The sequence below is a fragment of the Calonectris borealis genome, chromosome Z (genome assembly GCF_964195595.1).
Source record: "Calonectris borealis chromosome Z, bCalBor7.hap1.2, whole genome shotgun sequence".
Classification (NCBI taxonomy): domain Eukaryota; kingdom Metazoa; phylum Chordata; class Aves; order Procellariiformes; family Procellariidae; genus Calonectris; species Calonectris borealis.
Genome location: NC_134352.1, coordinates 63,335,788 through 63,354,115, shown reverse-complemented (window position 1 = coordinate 63,354,115; position 18,328 = coordinate 63,335,788). Strand labels below are relative to the sequence as shown.

Sequence of the window (18,328 nt, the reverse complement as noted above, 5' to 3'; positions counted from 1 at the left end):
CTGGGCGGCGGTGCGCGGCGCCGGCAGCCGCAGAGGCGCGGCGGCCTCCCCCCGTTTGCCCCCCGTCCCCGTCGCGCGGGGGCACTCCCCCTCCCCACAGCTCCGCCGCCTCCCGGGCCCCCGCTGCTGAGGCCGGGGGGGGCGGGAGGCTGAAGCGGCGGGAGAAGGGGGAAGTGTGCGAAAGGAGGCGGGGAGAGAGGGCGGCGGCGGCGGCGGGCGGGCAGGTGAGGCAGGCGGCCGTCCCGCTCCCCTCCTGCCCTTGGCGGCGGCGGTGGCGGGGGGGGCGGTGGCCGCGCTCAGGCAGCGCGGCCCCGGGTGAGGGAGCTGGGGGCGGAGCGGGAGGGGAGGCAGGCCAGCGGGCCAGGGGCGGCGGCGGGCCGCGCTGCGCTGCCGGGGCCGGCTGGGTGGCGGGGGGCGCTGCGGTCTCGCCGCCGGGCGTCGTTTTTGCCGGGCGGTCGCGGCGCCGGGCGGGGCCGGCGCGGGTCGGAGCCGCCCGCGGGGCAGACCCCGGCGCCGCCGCCGGCGGGGGCCGGGAGGAGCCCGGCTCCGCTGCCGCCCTCCCCCCCGTGCACACGCACGTCGCACGCTCGGCTCCGCGAACGCCCCCGTCCTCGTCGAAAGCTGTTGCATCTCCCCCCCTCCTTCTTCTCTGCCTCCTTCCCCCTTAACAAGAAGAAAACTCGATTGGATTTAATACATTTCTTTGGGGTCGGAAGAAACTCCTGCCTGCTGGATCTGGTTTAGACGCCCGACAGACGAGGTAAATTAAATGGAGAAGGCTTGGGGAGCAGCAGCAGCAACAACAACAGAAAAATCCTTCCTCTGCTGAAGGGGGTGGGGAAAAAGGAAGGAGTTCACGCTTCATTTTGATATCCTGTTTTTGGCCATTATTTTTCTGTGTTTTCCGCCTTGCATAGCCTAGCTATCCTTTGTGTTTCTCACCCTTTCGCCGAAATTCTGTTTGTATGAACGTAGTCGCTGGTTTCATGGAGGCTGAGGAAAGAGTCTGGGGAGACGGAAAGTTTTTAAGCTCCTCAGACACAGAAGTTTCTTTGTTCTGTCGGAGAAGGTATTGAACTGAAACTGCTCGACTCCGTGACTCTGCTGCTTCAGCTCCTTCCCTTCCAAAAAGATTGCTAACCCTGCGAGTATAATTAACTTGTCGGCAAATAAGAAACTCCTAAAGGAGGTAGTATCTTTTATTTAATCGAAAGGTCTTGAGGCTTGCCGTTTCTTGTTTGCCTTTCACCTTGTTTTCTGGAATATCTGTTAGTGTCTGGCCAATCTTCTTCAAGATAGCTGTTAAATTTCTTTATAAAAATGTGCCCTCGTAGTCCTCTGTAAATGTTGTCGCAGTTTTTCCCCTCGACTGCTGTCGCCACCTCTCTTCCTCCCCTCCGCCCCCTCTCAGTCCTCAAGATGACGAGTTGGACTGCATATTTTTCAGCTTGTATAGGAGACGTCTGTATTGCATTTTGATCCTTGCACAAGTTTATCTTAAGAACCTCGTTTAAAAAAAAAAAAGCTAGCTAGTGGTTTGACTTCTTAAAAGCATGTGCAGTTGAACCTCGAGTTAACGTAGCCTTGTTTGATTTTGGTGACCACTTTATCATTTTTGAAAGGAGTCCTGTTTGAAGCTGTTGGAAGGGAAACTAAATGCGAAGTTTTGGTGTAAGGCTTTGTACTGCTGGTGCTTGTAAAGTTACGCTAACTAACCAGTTGCGTGTAGCGAAAGCAATATTGCTTACCACAGATTCATTTCGCACACCTCAAAGAGGCAATTATTTGTTAGTTCTTTCGTGAAGGCAAGGAATTCCTCGTATTGTGAATGTTCAGAATGAGCTAGAAGCCATAGCTCTGTGCTAGCTTATTTAAATTTTTGTTCCTATTTGTCAAACTCGAAAGCAGCGTGTTGGTCAGATAGGATGTGTGTGCTTCAGTGTCTAAAGGATCTGAGAAGTCTTAGTATTTGTGAGGCTTGAACAAAGTCATTTCTATGCAAAATTTTTAACACTCCTACACATGTAGTTCTTTAACAGCATCAAGTAATGTAGTGTTTGAGGAAAAAGTTATTAATCCAACTCCAATTGTTTGATATACTGTGAGGAAAAATGCTAACATTTAACTGACCTAAAGTGGCTTCTGTGGCTGATAACAAGTAAATGATTTGGCTTGCAATTGATAGACTTACCTTTCCAGGCAGCCGTAAGGGTTATTCTTAGGCGTCAGAAAGGGCTGAACAAAATAAATGGCAGTGAACTTCGGTTTCCTTATATGGCTGATGCTTGGCAAAAAAGCAATGAAGTCTAAATAGAGTAATCCTTTTACAAAGAACGATCACTTTCCACAGCAGTGTTTCAGTCCCAGTAATGACTTGAGATTCGGGGGGCGGGGAGGGGTGGGAGTGGGGGATGGGGAATTGTAGCAATGCATGACAAATTTAGTTGTAAAGCACTGTGTTGGTAATGGATGCAATTTTGTTTCTTTTCAGACCTTTTGTGTTTCTCATGATGCACTTGATATTTTTCAATGCCATGTAGAAGAATAGATGCTTGAGTGGAGCCACAACTTTTTACACTAGTGTTTTGTCACCATGGTAGCTATGGATAAGGCCCTTTTTAATGATGAAAGTGTAATTCAGTACTGCTTGCAGCTAATGGTTATATCATAGAAGGCCATTCATGTCATTAACATAGTTTAGGCATTATGAAGGAGCGTATTCTTTCTTGAGATCAACTGTCTCAACTAAAAATCAGTCTGAAATTGATACCATATTATGAATAAAATTATTTAAGTATACACATGGTAGCTTGTGTTGCTTGAAACAACATGCTCATAGGTACGCTTCGATGGCTTGGGGAAACATTCTTTTGACCTGGCTGTTCCTTGCTCATGAATTAAATTAAGCTCAAGTAAACATTGGTAATTTTAAGTAGGTATGCTTGCAATCAAAGAGCTAGAAGTTACAGCATATGGCATACTAAGGAATGTGATTATCATTAGGATGATTATCATATTAATAAAAATATGAATAAATTTGTCTTACAAATAAGCTGCCCAGTAATGTTTATATATAAATGTATAAATGTAGTGCTTTTTAGGGTATCCATTTGCACATCACATTCATATAGCATTGATGAGGGGGCTCCATGGAGAAAGTATTATTGATTGAAAGTTGCATAGTGTATTAAGCTGGTGGTGTAAGAAAACAGTGTTATGATTTGTACTCGGTGGAATTCGTTCAGACTCTGTAGTCCCAGGCATAAAGAGCCATGCTTGGAACATCAAAGCTAAGGAGAGGCTTGCACATATGTAATATACGTTATACGTAGCATGTTAGCAATAGGTTCCAGAAATAGAAGGGGATGGGAGCAAATTCCTCAACTCAGCTTTCCTGTGTAATGAATCACTGGCTGTCCGCTTTGTTTTCTTGTTTTGTTTTTGTCTTTCCTGCTCCCAAGCGAAAAGGAAAAACTTCTAGGGAAAATGTTACGTAAAGATCAAATGGTTGATATGTCATCTCTTCAGCAGATTCTCCCTACGGAGTAACCTGATCTGCTAAAGGAGAGTCTGACATTTACTCCACGTAGAGGAATTACAAATCTAACCTTTTCCGAAAGAGTAACTAGTTGAATTGACGGAAAAGCTACTCTTACGGATGTGAAAATAGTTGACTGTATTCCTATGTGAGCATGCAAATGTTGACAGTGACAAGTGATGACAATTTGTATAGGTGGTTAAGTGTGAATTATCTGGAAAATGAAGATTTAGAAACATTGCTATTTTACCTTGTCAACTTTCGAGTAAGTAAAACAATATGTCAGACAACACTTTTCACATCAGAATGAAAACATTGAAGGTAACACGTTTGTCAGTTTGTATAGTAAATAGTCTGTAGATAACTTACCCCCACTCCGTCCCCCCGTTTCGTACAGTGTGGTAACCTGTTACATTGCTAGCTTTGTGTCTTTGGAACACCTGTGAAGTCCAGCGCACACTTGTGAGGTATAGGTTATGTCTTCTACAACTAATGAAAATTTAACTAATTCTGAGAGTTTTGCTTAATGTTTAGAATGCATAGGGAATAGCTTTTTGTGAGGATTGTGGGTAACTTGTGAACAGTTCTGTGGCTACCCCCACGGCAGGCTCTGGTCCAGTTCTGGACAAGAAGTACTTTTTTCGGTGGGGTGGGGGCTTGTGAAAGCTTCAGACATAGATTTCCCACAGTCCTTATAGTTCTCTCCATCTCTTGGGGAGGAGCTGCAGCGTGCCACTGCAGTTTCCAACTGTGAAGGTGACATGCAGAGCCCACTGTATCAGCATAGCTGGCACGCTGTCTCCTGCTGAGTAAATATAGGTAAAAATTAGTGGGCCTAATAACATTGCCTAGTGTACTTCAGTAATAATTAATTGTTAAGCAATTCTATTGAGTGTAAGATTATAAGGGGACAGGTGATATACAGAGAAACTTGACTGCTCCAATGGGTTTTTTGGAAGGATTTCTTGTTGTGAAAAGGTTACTTTATTGAAATACAGCCTTCATTTCTAATTAAGAATACAACGTTCATGTATTGTGAGTAAAACCTTACAAATGTTAAGATTTGAAAGTAAGGATGCTGATTTAGGAGAGGTTTATGAATCTCATCTTCTGCCTAAGAAAAATGGAAAAGGTGAATATTGCTGTGCTGGAGTTGGTAGTATTTTTATTATATAGTCATCTTGGGATAATTCTGCTTTCTGTGCTGCTCTCCCTCATAAGTTACCAATTCTTGTTAAGATACTTGCTTTTCTGATGCTTAAATTTCAATACGAGGATTTGGCTTATTACTCTGTTTAGTTTCACCTGTACTTCCTGTGAAGGTGATACAGAAGCATGATGTTTCAACACTAAATCGCACCTTCCACCTTTAAAAATACATTGTGACTTTGCATAATTGAGAAATAAAGCTAAACAAACCTCTTCATTTGGTCTAAATGAAACCAAATTGAAGTGTACTTATGGTGGAGAAATCAGCATTGTGACTAGCTTCCCTAGGGTAGTTTAAGTTGAAAAGTAGATTAGTTCTTTCTGTATCTGGAACTAATTTGTAGATACTTGATATTAAGTGATCATTATACATGGGAACAAAAAGTGATGTTTAAGCAGAGTGTGAGAACAGTGTGAATGATCTTGGCTGCTGAGGCTGTCTTGGAAGTTGTAATAATGTCAGAAGGTAACCAAGCCTTTGGAGCTTCTTGTGTTTGAAGGCTCAATCTTGTTATATAAGATAGTATGTACTCTCCTCCTCTCTTTATCCGCTTCAGTAGATAATGAATGGGATGGCCATACTCTTCTATACTATTTTTTGGCAAGGCCAGGAGAACGTTAGGTAGCAAGTCATGTACACAACTTTGATTAAAGAAGGCGGGGGTGATCAGTTTGGAATTCATGGGGTGCATGAGCTCCGTTTCCAAACAAAAAAGTCTTCTAAGCACACTGAATTCTCCAGGTTTGTATAGTCAATAAATACAGTGCTGTGCTTCATGTCTGGTAGATCTCGTCATGAAGTTGGCTGGGGTAGAATGAACAGAGATAACATAGTCGTGGTCCAAGTACTGAATGGTTTGACTGTTCTGAACTATCACACACTTCCAGTGGGAGAGACTGCAGCTACTTGAGTAGAATTTCCTTTCTAGGAACAAACAGGAAGGAAATACTTGTTTTAGGAATGTTTAGTTTTGTGTTCTCTTGAACTTAAAATTGCACTTCTGAAGTAGATGGTTGGGGTATAGTCTTCCTGTGAGCTTCTAGTGCTCAGTGGCTACTTCTTGTGTCAGTTGTCTGGGGCTAGCTTTAGGAGTAAAAGAACCTCTGAAGTGGTTTAAAGTGTTAGTAAAAGTTACAAATACTTGAAATGAAACACTTATAATTCAACTCTTAATTTGGAATCGGTGGTATCTCCCTCTGAAGTGGCCAGGGCCTTATTCTCCTTGGTGGGGACAGCTCCAATGTTACTAACTAAATTCAAAATATTTAAAGTTCTGTTAGTATGTTAAAGGTAGCTGCAGAAGGATGATCTTGGTGTCTGAAGTACCGCGCTTTGAGTTTTATTGCTGCCTTTGGAGCTTTCTCAGCAGTTTTCAACTCTTGTTGGCCTGAGAAGTTCCTGTAGCAGCTGCATAGGGGGCTCCGTCTTCCCAGACAGTTCTGAAAGAAAAGTTTTATCTTCTTTGTTAGTCTTCTGTCCCGTAATGTGGGGTCTAAGTTTAGTATAGTTGCAGAAATTATTTCTTCAGCCTTCCTTGCCCTCCTTGTCCTTGGAGTTTTAAAGTACGTATCTTCCAACCCTCCTAAGAAAGAGAGGAGAGGGCATAGATGCTTTGAGCTACATCTGAACAAATGTCCGAAATGCAATACCAGATGCCTGTGAATATCAGTCACAGGTTCAGTCATCCAAAATGGCTATGGATGTCATCTTAAGTGTTTGGATGGTGGAAAGCATTTCCAGGCTTGTCTGGAAGACTTCTGGTAGGCTGCTGAGAAACTTTTTGAGAACTGCTGCTTTTTCCCCAACCTGTAACTGTAGTCATCCTAGCATTACTCTCCCTGAGGGGAGAAATGATAGTTTAGAAGATCAACCCAATTGTCAGCAATTTGATCAAATTACTGCAGGTCTTCTGCCTTTACTTACAGGTAACCCTGAGGATAGGATGGAGGTTTATATTTGAAACTGGATATCATAGAATTCTTAAATAATGATACTAATGCAAGTTATAGTTTTTTTTTTCCTCTGTGGAAACATTATGCTTAATAATCTGTATGTGCTTATGCATGTTTGTGGGTAAAATAAACTAAAAATCTTTACTACAGAAGTATTTACAAGGTTGAGGCCTGTATTTTCAGTAAAAGTAAACTGGAAGTATGGCAGCATAGCAGTGTAAACTTTTCATGACTTAAATGCTCTGTAAATACTCTCTTTCCATGCTCATGCTACAGAGTATAATATGCAGGTGCTGAATTTACTTAGTTTCTCCTTTGGCCTATGAGGTAGGTATGTATACCTGAGGGAGGAGATGAATGTGCAGACAGCTGTTGATGTGCACTGATACCCTGCAGCTGGTACTTCTGCTTGCTGTGGCAAATTAGTCTGTGGTGACCTGGAATGTCAGCTTGGTAGTTAGCTCCTTTTAGGAGAACATACTCATTTTGGGTTACTTCTGGTCACATAATCATATGTGATGTTAACCCTGGAACTGCGGGTCATTTAATTTCTGAGGTGTATTTTTTTGGGGGTTGGCAATAAAGTTCATCACTGAGGGAGAAAATTCAGAAGCTAATGTCTTTCTGATTTATAGCTATCCAGCCTTTATACCATTTATTTCAGTTGTGCTTTAGTAAACTTTTACAGGGTGATTCATTCTAAGAAATGGAGAATATTTGTGAATTCTTCAGTAGATCTCTGTCTGGGAGGAATTACAGGCAGAGGGAATTGTGTGTAGAATGCTAGAAAATAACATTTGGAACAAACCTAGAATTTTACTTTAAGGTCACTTTTGTTCGTTCACATATGGGCGTTGGAATACTATTAAAAGCTAGGTAACAATTAAGTTAAGAACTCAACTCTTAAGTATGAAGAAGAGGAAAAAGATGGTTAAACCTGTGCATTTCCATCCCTTTCTGGGAATGTGAGAGGAAGGGGAAATCAACAGAACTCTGAATTTGGCAAGCCATCTGGCTCTGATTCTGATGGATAAGATTAGAAATGTTGATATGGGGGAGGGAGAAACTATCAGAGCTTTACTATTTTACTACACTATTGTTTAACTATAGTGCATCTTATTTGCATCTTTTCTTTCAGGAGACTTTTTTTCTGAACAATGTTTTGTGGGAGAGGGAGCTTTCCGTGGCTATTAGAAAACCCTGTTCTTCCGGTGCATTATTCTTAATCTAGACGTTAATGCTTTGGGTCCAGTACCAGAGATTTCATCTACATAAACGAAAATATAAACAATATAAGTACTAGAAAAGCAAGATACACTTAAAATAGATTTTAATAGACTTAGATGAGAATAATTTACTCTTCTGCTTGTATTTATCTGGGTGTACTCCTCTATTTTTCAAGGAGCACTTGTTTTGTCTTGCTTTACTGAAGCAAAGTAGAAGTGCTGAGGATCATGGCATTCCTGTGTGCTTTTTGCAATGCTGCTCTTACTAGAGAAAGACAGTGGAACAGGCAAACATTTCTGTGGGAAATCTGTGGGATAGGTATTGTTGAGATTTCAAACGTCCTGTAGTCTTTCATGACATTAGTGTTACTGAATTAGTTTTGCAGCAGCAGCCTGTGATGCCTCAAGGGGTAGATTATGGCCCTGTCAATGGAGCAGGTTAAAAGAAAGTGTTATGGGATGGGAGAGAAACGTGTCTTTAATCAATATTTCTTTCTTGTCCTCTTTCTTACTTCTCTTCTCCCTCTACATGAAACAATTGATCAAGAATCAACTTTTAAAAACAGTGCTTGCTTTCTCTTGTCTGTCCCAGATGGAATGAGTCCTTACCTATTTCCACTGAATTCAAATATATAATTGCTCGTTTTAGATCCATAGATCACGCATCATTCCATTTGTGTTATATCTTGACAAAGTTTTAAATTTCAGCTTCGGAGAATAAAGTATCTGCAGAGGAGTAGCCTTCACTCAAAATCAGAATGTTACTCATTTTCCCCAAATGTGTATTAACTTGTTTTTAATCTTTCAGGAGTCTGAAGGGAAGTACGCACTGGACAATTCAAATTATTTGAAATCACAGTTAAGAAATTTTATGAATTCCTACATTGTGCTGTTCAGTTCCATTTTCCTATTTGGAGAAGGAGAGGCTGACATGTTAATAGCAAATCAGTACGGCACTGTCCCGTTTTTACTTTACTAGTGTCAAAGTAGTATTGTATCTCTTTTTTTCTCTTGCTAGAAAGCACAGGAGGTCAAAAGTTAAGTAACACTTTAAGCTTTAAGAGCTATTATTGAATCAACTTTTAATTCAGTTTTGAGGCTATAATTTGCACTGTCATGGGAAGGAATAATCTTAGTTCTACTTAAACCTCCTGTCAGGTGGAAAACTTGTTTTCAACTTCAGATAGTGAATTATCATCTATGTTGATAAAAGCACTTTATGAGGAACTGTACTTCAATATAATTGTCTAAATTCCAAGTAATTCTTAAAACTTTTATTGTAAGCAGTAAGCTATCATTCTTCCCTATTTCAAGAGGCAAAAATACTTTGGAAACCATTCAAGAATAGCCTTCTGTTAATTTTGTTATCACAGTTTCTTATCTGATCTCCAAAATGCCTGATGTAGTAGAATAAAAATAACATAACAGCTCTTCTTTTTTTCTTTAATCATCATCTGTTGGCTTACAGGAACACACCACTAAGCAAAGAGAAAAATAATTTAGTACAAAAAATATTAGCTTAAATGCTTCATTACTGTGTTGGGAGTGAAAAGAGATTATAAGTTGGCAAAAATCAAATGCGCATTGTGAGAGCAAAGCTGAGTAAATAGAGGACAAGAATAACGGTGCTTAGCCATTCACATGTGGGAGATGTGAAGAATCTTGTAGTTAGAACCACAGTTAATGCAAAGAAGAGTAATTCTTGTGCATCACAGATGTGAGCAACTAATTGGAATGGATCAGGATTTATGTATCAGTTGTAAAATGATGTAGAAGAAAACAATAAACAGAGGTACAATTCAGGGATTCCTTTACAGTATACCACAAAACGGTAACTCTTAAAACCACTGAGAATAATGTTGAACTAATATGTGTCATAATTATTGTATAAACTAGAGGGAGAAGATGCTTAGAATCTGGAAACTACTGATTTTTTTTTTTGAACTTTTCCTCTTTATAGAAATAGTGGCTACTCCTTATTGTAGCAATGAAAAAGGTATATTAAAGTAAAACTCTTTTTAAAGCTGCATTGTAAATAAAAGCTTACTGTTTTTAGTACTGCATTTTATACTAACAAATGTAAAAGCAAAAACCAAACCGACTTACAAGGCAGAGACAGAAGTGTTCTTTAAGGGGGAAGTATTCTAAAGTAAAATGGAAGTCCAGTTGTATATGCTATTTCTTTAAGTAGTGACTTTCATTAGGGCACTGTGTAGTGTTTTAACTGTTGGGGTGCATCTTTATGTGTGTTTTTTGCTATGATATATTTTTTTGAAATCTAAAAATTCCAAAATGGGGAATGAATACGCATATCCACATGCACTCTTTTGAACTCTGGTCTATGAATGTGTTTCCACTTGTGTTCCTGTCACCACAGACTGAACTGTATAACCTGTCTAGATTTGGTGCTGCAGTTTTTCTGGGCAGTTTATCCATCTTATTAGCTAGAGGGTTTTGAGTGTGGTTCCTCCTTCTTCCATGTACCCAACCTCTGCTTGCTTTGTATCTCAAAGTTTCATATTGTTTTGGGCCTGCTGCGTTCTTCTGACTTCTGTTGTTTGATCCATCCTAGTTTTAGCTAGGAATTCTGGCAATTACTTTTTTTAGGGGGAGTGCATGTAAAGCAGGGCATCAGAGGCTGTTTTGTTTTAATATATGGACCACACCATTTAGAAAGCAAAATAATTAACAAAGCAGGAATCTTCTGATAAGAAGTATTCGGGGTTTTTTGCCCCTTTCTGTTTCATTCGTGCTGAACTGTTACGTGTTGCAGATTGCCTGAATTTATCTGCAAGCAATTAGATGGAGAGTCTGGTTAATAGGTGAGAACTTTTCTTGTATATTGAAATACTGCATATTTGCAGCAGTGCAGCTTGCTTGTTTAGAAACCTTTGGTATCTGCTGCAGATGGCTTCATAGTCTAAGGAGTGGCTTCCTGCCTGCATTGTACATGAAGTGCCAAACACGATGAGAGCAGTTTTGTTCTGGAATGCCAAAATACATTGAATCCGTTCAGGAAGCAACATATGTCAAATGAACAAAAATATCACACTCATATGCGAAACAGAATGTGGTAGTTATGTTTTTCAAATCTGGTTTCTTTCCTGAATTAAGGGTTTAAAAAGGACATCTTGTATTGAGGACAGTATTAAATACCAATTGCTGACTTACACTTCCAGCATTTTCACTACTGTTTGTTTCTCCATACCCTATTTTTCCTTTTGATTAACATATACCATAGATGGAAATTGAAACAAAGAGGCTATCAATAAGGGTGCTGTATAGGAAAAGGACTATTAGGTTTTCCTCCTTGGATATCTAGGCCTGTGCACATTATACAGGTTTTTGGTGGGGGCCTGGGGGGTTTTTTGTTTGGTTGGTTTTGGTGGGGGGGTTGGGTGTTCTTTTTTCTTTTTTTTTCTTTTTAAAAATTTTTTATTAAGGCTGGTGACTTATGTGTTTCTTTACATCCCTGTGAGAGTTGTATGTAATTGCTTGATACTGCAGGTAGAAAACCAGAGTTGATGAAAACAAAAACGGGCAGTGAAGGATGTTGCTTCTGCTCCAACTCTAATTCCAGCAAGTTCTCAAGATAGGAAGTGGGAACATTTACAACTAATAACTCCAAATATTGCAGGATTTTATTATGATAAAGAAACAAGACCAGGGCAGAGTGTGTTTTGTTGCGTATTACTTCCTTGTTTGCAAAGGAGGTGGTAGTCACTTTGATTCCTCCTAGCTGGAACGCAAAGATATTAAAAATTGCGTTGACAGAAAAATGCATGTCTCTCTAGAAGCTGTAATTCCAGCTGATCAGTTTCTAACTAATATTCTGTGTAGATTTTTCTTATCTGAAATAATTTGAAAGCCTTGATTTTGAAGCTCTCTCAAACCCAGAGGAATGAAGTATGTGTCTTTAAAGCAATTTTGCTTGTCCTTTCTGAACGTTGTTTTATCTTGTTTGTTTTTCGTCTTCCATCACTATGATTAGACATACAGTTAAAAATTAACTTCAGTGAATTATCTTACGTAAGGTCCTTATTGTTGTTCTGTCTTGCGTAAGAAGTGATAGGTCCCTGAAAGAGGAGAGAGTGAGGGCAAGTGTGTTCTTTTTGTAGCTGTGGAAGGCTTTTTTTATTTAAATCAAACATTTAATAATGGAAGTAGCTTCATCTGAAGCTTGGCTGTAGCAGAGGCCACAATTATCATAATTTCTGTGCTTTTTTTTGTGATATTAAGAGCTCAGTTGTGAAGCAAGGTTGGAAGCTTGATATGTTCCTGTCTCCTGGATTGAAAGAGGAGATGCTGGTGTTTCTTTTTCTGTTTTAAATTCTACCCTTCCTACTCCCTGAAATTTTTAGTCCCATGGTAATGATGCCACCAACTAAGAATGTGCTCATCTGCTGAGAGCTGAGGCCTACAATCCAAAACAAATTATGGAGTTGCTTGTTTGTGTTTAGGTCCACATCAGCTGGGTTCTCACGTGCTTTTGTATTTGTTCTGGCAGGTTACCTGCTTTCCCTAACTGTCATGTGTTGTCTGGTCTCAGTGTTTTTTGGGATAGTTATGAGTGAATCTATAGAAAACATGTTAAGGTATACAAGAGCTTTCCTCCTTCTCAGCCTTCGTTCTTCTGTGAAGTGTGTTTATCTTGATTCTGGTCACCAAATTTTGTGTTTCATGAAAGAGTAGTGGCCCTGCTAGTCAATGGGAGGCCTGACCTGCTCAAGCACAATTCATTCCAGTGTTTCTACTCGTCTCCTAGACATCTGTGGCTACAGCACTCTTCTGTAGCTATTGAATTGTAGGAAGTACCAGAAATAGTAGCGCAAAGAAGTGTTTTATCAGGTCTATGTTTTCCTTCTGTCCTTTTGTGTTTCTGAAACATACCTCCAGTGCACCATAGCAAGTATCTAAGGGTGTCCTCCTCCTCCTCCCACCTTAGAGGTATCTGTTTATTTCTCTAGAGTCTGGCCTGGTTTGCTGACATTTTCAGTGTGAAATATCAAGCTAAAAACTTATTCACAGTTCAGTCCTCGTCATCACTAGTAACAGGTACTAATTTTCAAATGAACTTGGAAATCAGTTCACACATCTGTGTTCAGGTTGGACTTGCTACTATCATAGTGTTAATACAGTTCCACAAAACCTAATCTTAACACAAGGTTGGTTTTTGCTGTTCAGAACTTGTGAATAATGCAAATTGCAGTGTATTTGCAACAGTTATAATATGTTGTCTTTTCTCACTATTTGACCAACTTAAACTCTTATCAAAGCTCTTGCCATTTCTGGTTTTAATAGACAATTAAGGTTATAGAGTCTATTGAATTTTTTTCCCTCTTTGGAGTTCATTCCAAATTTTCTGCTTACATTTTTCTGTGCTGTTGATAGCATTGCAGACCCAAGTGTATGGATTTACCCAGTATCTCTTTTGTTACCTCTCCATTAAGCAGTTGTCTTGATTTTTTTTTTTTTAAGGTACTTTCCAACTGAATTCTACTCTGTGTGATTTAATTAACCATGACATATAATGGATGTGACTTTTAAAAGCATATTGGCTGTTACACTTTGTTTCAGCCTTTCTTGTGGTTTCTTCCTGAACATGTTCCTTCTCCTTAGGCTTTCCAAGACATTGATAATGTTGACTTGGAAGTAGACCAGAAGACAGCATCATGGAAGAATTTTTTTTTTAATTAAAAAAAAGCTGTTTCCATTTCTTCCTATCAGGATTTACTATTAAGTCTGTTTTTCAGGTGAGTGATGTGAGTGGCTCTTAGTTAATCAATTAGTAGGAGGGGCAGTAGGAGAGAAATTTGGATGAGAAGTGTGTGTGCACTGCAGAGAGACTGGTTTCATCCATACCAATTATTAGACTTGCTTTACATCCAAACACCTAAAGGTTAACATAAACTGTCTTATTCCATAGACTTTATATGGAAGAAATCATCTTTCCTGTTAAGATTGGAAGTAGGGTGCATTCTGCTCTAAGTAATGGGCATCATCTGCTATAAAGTGGCAGCTTCTGATGCTATAGGAAGCTTGAGGTTCATCTTCAGTTACTTTTTAAGAGCACCGGGACAGATGAAATATGCATCTAGATCAGTGGCACTGTTGTGTATTTCAGGTCTCAATTTTTCTTTTTACGAATCTATTCAGTATTCAGGGTTTGAATTACAGGTTGATACTCATTGAATGTTTTTCTACAAATTTTTTTTAACCTTAGTATTACAATTAGCCCCAACTGCACAACTGAAACTGTTTATCATGAGCACTTCTTGACAAGGCACCTTCTTGTATTTGTCACTTTGGAATTTAAGAGGCATTTTTCTTTGGTTAAAAGAAAGTAAGTGTAAGTAAATTTTTGACTTACCGTGTGGGGATGATGGTCTGTTTTGTATACTTCAGTCTCATTCCCTCAAGCCTTTTATAAATGTAAAGCATTGCTTTGTAGGCAAGTAATTGACTTTTTGTTGCGAAAACATGCGCGGCCCTTGCTGAGCAAGGGTGTCTTGCAGTAGTTAAGAAGACCACATCCTGTAAATATTTCTTTCAGTTCTGAACTCAGAGTGTAGAACACAAACTGCTGACATAGTCACTGTCTGGACTATAACTATTTACTGACCTGACTGAGTGTCTTTGCTTCTTCTTGGTTGCCTGGAGATATTTGGCATGGTTAATTTTTCTTTTTTAAATTACTCCCCCTGCCTGCTCCCCAAACTACTTGTCTTCACTGGTTGATTCTTTCAGGAAAAAAAACCAGCAAAACTATGAATCCAAGGCAAACTAAATTATAAAATGTGACCCACATGAATGAATTTTGCTACCAGCATGTGCTGTTGTGAGCATTAAAATCTGCTTGCATGTGTTTTTTGATACGTCTTTTTCATACTAAGAGAAAAATATCAGTAATAATGAAGTTATCACCTTTACTTTAAAGGAGTCTTAATTTAGAAAGCCTGTGACTGTCTCACATTCTGCTGCATCTCCTCTGACAGTAGGCAGTATGCTTCCTCTTTCCTTCCTGTGTGGGCCCTTTGCTTCAAATGTGAAGACTTGGTTTTGAAGGTCAGTGAGTTGATGAGCAAGCTGATCTAATTAGAAAAAAATTGCCCCCAACATCTTGCAGAGTTAGGCTTTTTGGATCAGTTACTGATTGGACTCATGTGGTGGTTATGCAAACCCTAGATTTAATAAAAGGCAGGTGTGAGGGGAAAGCAGGGCTTATTCTTTCTTCAGCAGTCTCTAGTTTGAGTTAAGCACAATGGGAATTGACTTGCCTTTTGAGTTCCAGTTGCTGGTTTGGAATAGTCTTTTACTTGGTCACAGTAAATGTAAATGTTGCTCTTCATCATCACGGATTTGATCCTCAATAAGCCTTCCATAAAAGTCAGAAGCGCAGTTAAAAACTGGGATACTTATCCAGTTACATATCTTTTTGGGCAGATTTAAAGTGTACCACCTCCTATCTTTCCTGCTTTTTTGCCATATGCAGGTTGACTTCTAGACTTTGGACAGTAGGCTGGAAAACTCATGCCTATCTGTAAAACAGTTTGTAATTGCTGCAGGGGTGGGAAGTAACTAACCATGGTAAGAACTGAAACTGGAAAAGGAGAAGAAGCAGTGAAGTCCTTTTGTCCTGAAACCTGCCTTGCAGAGCACTTGCTCTTGAGACTTTTGTAGTCTCTTTAGTTCCTGGGGATTTCTGGTGGCTTTATATTTTTTATTGTCTGGAGGGATCTCTTGATTGAAATGTGTAGGTCAACAGTATTTGAATGTGGGATCCTCTGCTTTCAAATTAGACCCCAAGGCTAGTGTGAATGGAGAACTGACAGGTGATGGGCAGTCAGTATGATTAGTAAACAAGTTCATATGTTAGGTATTATCACTGGTAGAATGAGGGACTCGGAAATGTCTGTCACTGAGAGTGTTGGATGCCATTACTGTATCTTACTTTTTCATCTCCGATGGGCAATGTAGAACCGCCTTTATTCATAGAGGGATTAAAAGTGCAATGTAATTTAGGGGACAGGGGATGGAAGACTAGAAGGCATTTAGCTTCATCATTCTAAAATCTTCGGGGAAATTTGCCACCCGGGTGTGAAGGTGCTGTATGACCATAGTGTGGGCCAAGTCTCACTTGGCTGTCCTGCACTGCTGAAGTGCAGGTGACAAAGCTTCTGATTTTTCTCTCCTCTCTCCCATGAGGGCCAAGCCCATACAATAGGGAGTTGAGCATGAGGTAAATAGAAACAGACTTTTCCTGTGTCCGTACCAGCTTTTTAAGACTCTCTGATACTGTACTTATCTCTGCTTCTCTGAAGAGACTAGAGTGGAGTGATGTGGAAAAGCACTAGTGAGTTTTTGTCCCCTTTCTAATAGAAGGGGAGAAAAGTATCCTAGTTCCTGTTGTCTCAAATAAAATTCGCTTCTTGATATCTGAGTTTAAATTGTTGTTCCCTGCAATGCATTTCTTAGAGCCACTTCAAGAGAAACATTTAGGTTGAGTTGTGTGAACTTTTTCCCTCTTCAGTCACACCACTGTTAGCAACAATGACAGCTAAGCAAGAGAGTTTAGCTGGACATTGCCTGCTTACTGGAATAATAACATGTCAGATGGGTAGTTTTGAAAACATCCTTACGCAGATAAGCTATTTCTCATGCCAGTAGTTGTCTATTTGTATGCCCTGCTCTTTAATCTGCAAAATAAGTGCGTGTCTTCTAGTTGATTGATAAGTATTTGTGTAGCACATCAGAGGAAATAGTGATTGCTGAAAGACAATTTCTTTTCCTAAGGTGCAAGGATGGAAACAAAGCTCAGCAGAATATATTTAATCCCAAATTATTTTGGATGTTGTATTTAAGAAGATAACTTATGTGATAGTAGTTCTTTCAAATTATGTAGTACAAGGATTAACCTATGCAGGATTTGGAGATAGTGAATTCTTTCCTTAAGGTAGTTTCCAAATGGTTATTGTCTGCATACTTGAGAGGAACTACTGTAATGATATTAAATTCTCTGGGACTGGAATTTTATCTTATGAAATTCTTTGTTTCATAAGATAAAATGCGATGCAGAGTCCTTTTTTTTTTTTTTTTTTTTGACTTCCCCCATCGCCCAGCTTCAAAATACACTAGGATTTTTCTTAAAAAAATGCATTCACAGTCTGGTTAGGAATTAAAAAATGAAGTGTCTGTTGACCTTGCAAATGAGCATGAAACAATTGTACATTTTTTCATGTTTCCTTCATGTGTTTACTTAATTTGTGAGAGTCTATCTAATAAGAATCTAGACTGTGATAAATTGGAATTGACTCTGAACCTGAGGGCATGTGTATCTTTTTTTGGCATAACTTCACGTTTGTATTCCTCCCTCCCCCTCCAAGTGAGTATGTGATGGAAATATTATGAATTGCATTCACTTTTTCTGTTTTTAAAGTTATCTTTCTCCTGGATTTTTGCCACTTAAAACATGAAGTAGATTTTTTTTTTTTATGCTGTAGTCTTGTCTTTTTTGGGGAAGAGTCAGAGAGACTTTTGAGGGACTGAAGTCTAGTTTCAGTGCATCTGTCATGTATTAAAATGCTGGGCAGAAAAGGTTCATGAAAGATAACTGTAGATATTTTAACATTTATTTATGCTGCTGTGTGATTAGAATACAACTTCGTACTGCTTTTTAGGTATATGTGTATGTATTTATATCTATATATCTTGAAATAAGAGGGAAAAATGGGTATTTTAAGATCCAAAATACAGGTGACTGACTCTCTGCTAAGATGATGCATTTTCTGGTATCAGTCCTGATACTTGGATATGAACTGTGTGTCTTGCATGCTGAAATTATAGCCACTAATGAAGCTGAGCTTAGTGAGATTAATATACACTGCTGAAGAGGGTTCCATTTCTCCCTTCCCCTCCCCTCCCCTTGAGTCATTCATCTGGAGAAGGATTTAGGATCCAATGTCAAATTTATGTGTTTAGGTTATGTAAAAACCAGTTCAGCTACTCAACTGCAAGTACTTAAGCTCACAAAGTCCCTGCAAGTTCATGCCCTCTCCTGTCAATCACCTAGCTTCCAACAATCTGAATTTCTGTATAACCGAATTATCTATTAACATTTTGAAGGATAGTAGTCGATTATGTTTAAGCACTTCTTACTAATTTTTTAAAAGTGGAATAAATATGTGTCAAAACTTCTTGTAATACAGGCTAACTAATTTGTGTGGTTATCTGTAATTATATGCATCCTCTGTGTGTCCCACTTAATGGACAAAAATCAGATACACAAAGTAGTTGCTTTCAGAAAATAATTGTGGAGAACATTTGTTTTGTTTATTCTGTTCATACTCAATTGCACTAATGTAGCTGCTAAATTATCAATTTTGTTTGTGCACTCCTAGTAATT

At 39.4% G+C, this 18,328-nt stretch overlaps 1 protein-coding gene across 7 annotated transcripts in view; it reads left to right on the top strand.

Annotated features, from left to right (window-relative positions):
• The first annotated feature begins 201 nt into the window (after positions 1–201).
• The window catches only part of ERBIN (erbb2 interacting protein), a 132,778-nt gene continuing 114,651 nt past the window's right edge, over positions 202–18,328 (top strand). For 2 of the 7 annotated variants that reach the window (XM_075137230.1, XM_075137229.1), the window contains exons 1-2: positions 522–760; positions 13,546–13,679. The gene's annotated coding sequence lies outside the window, so the exon portion shown is untranslated. Of the gene's footprint in view, positions 225–514; positions 761–1,048; positions 1,070–13,545; positions 13,680–18,328 lie in introns of those variants that run through there. The other 5 variants (XM_075137239.1, XM_075137228.1, XM_075137234.1 and 2 more) reach the window with 5 other exon arrangements.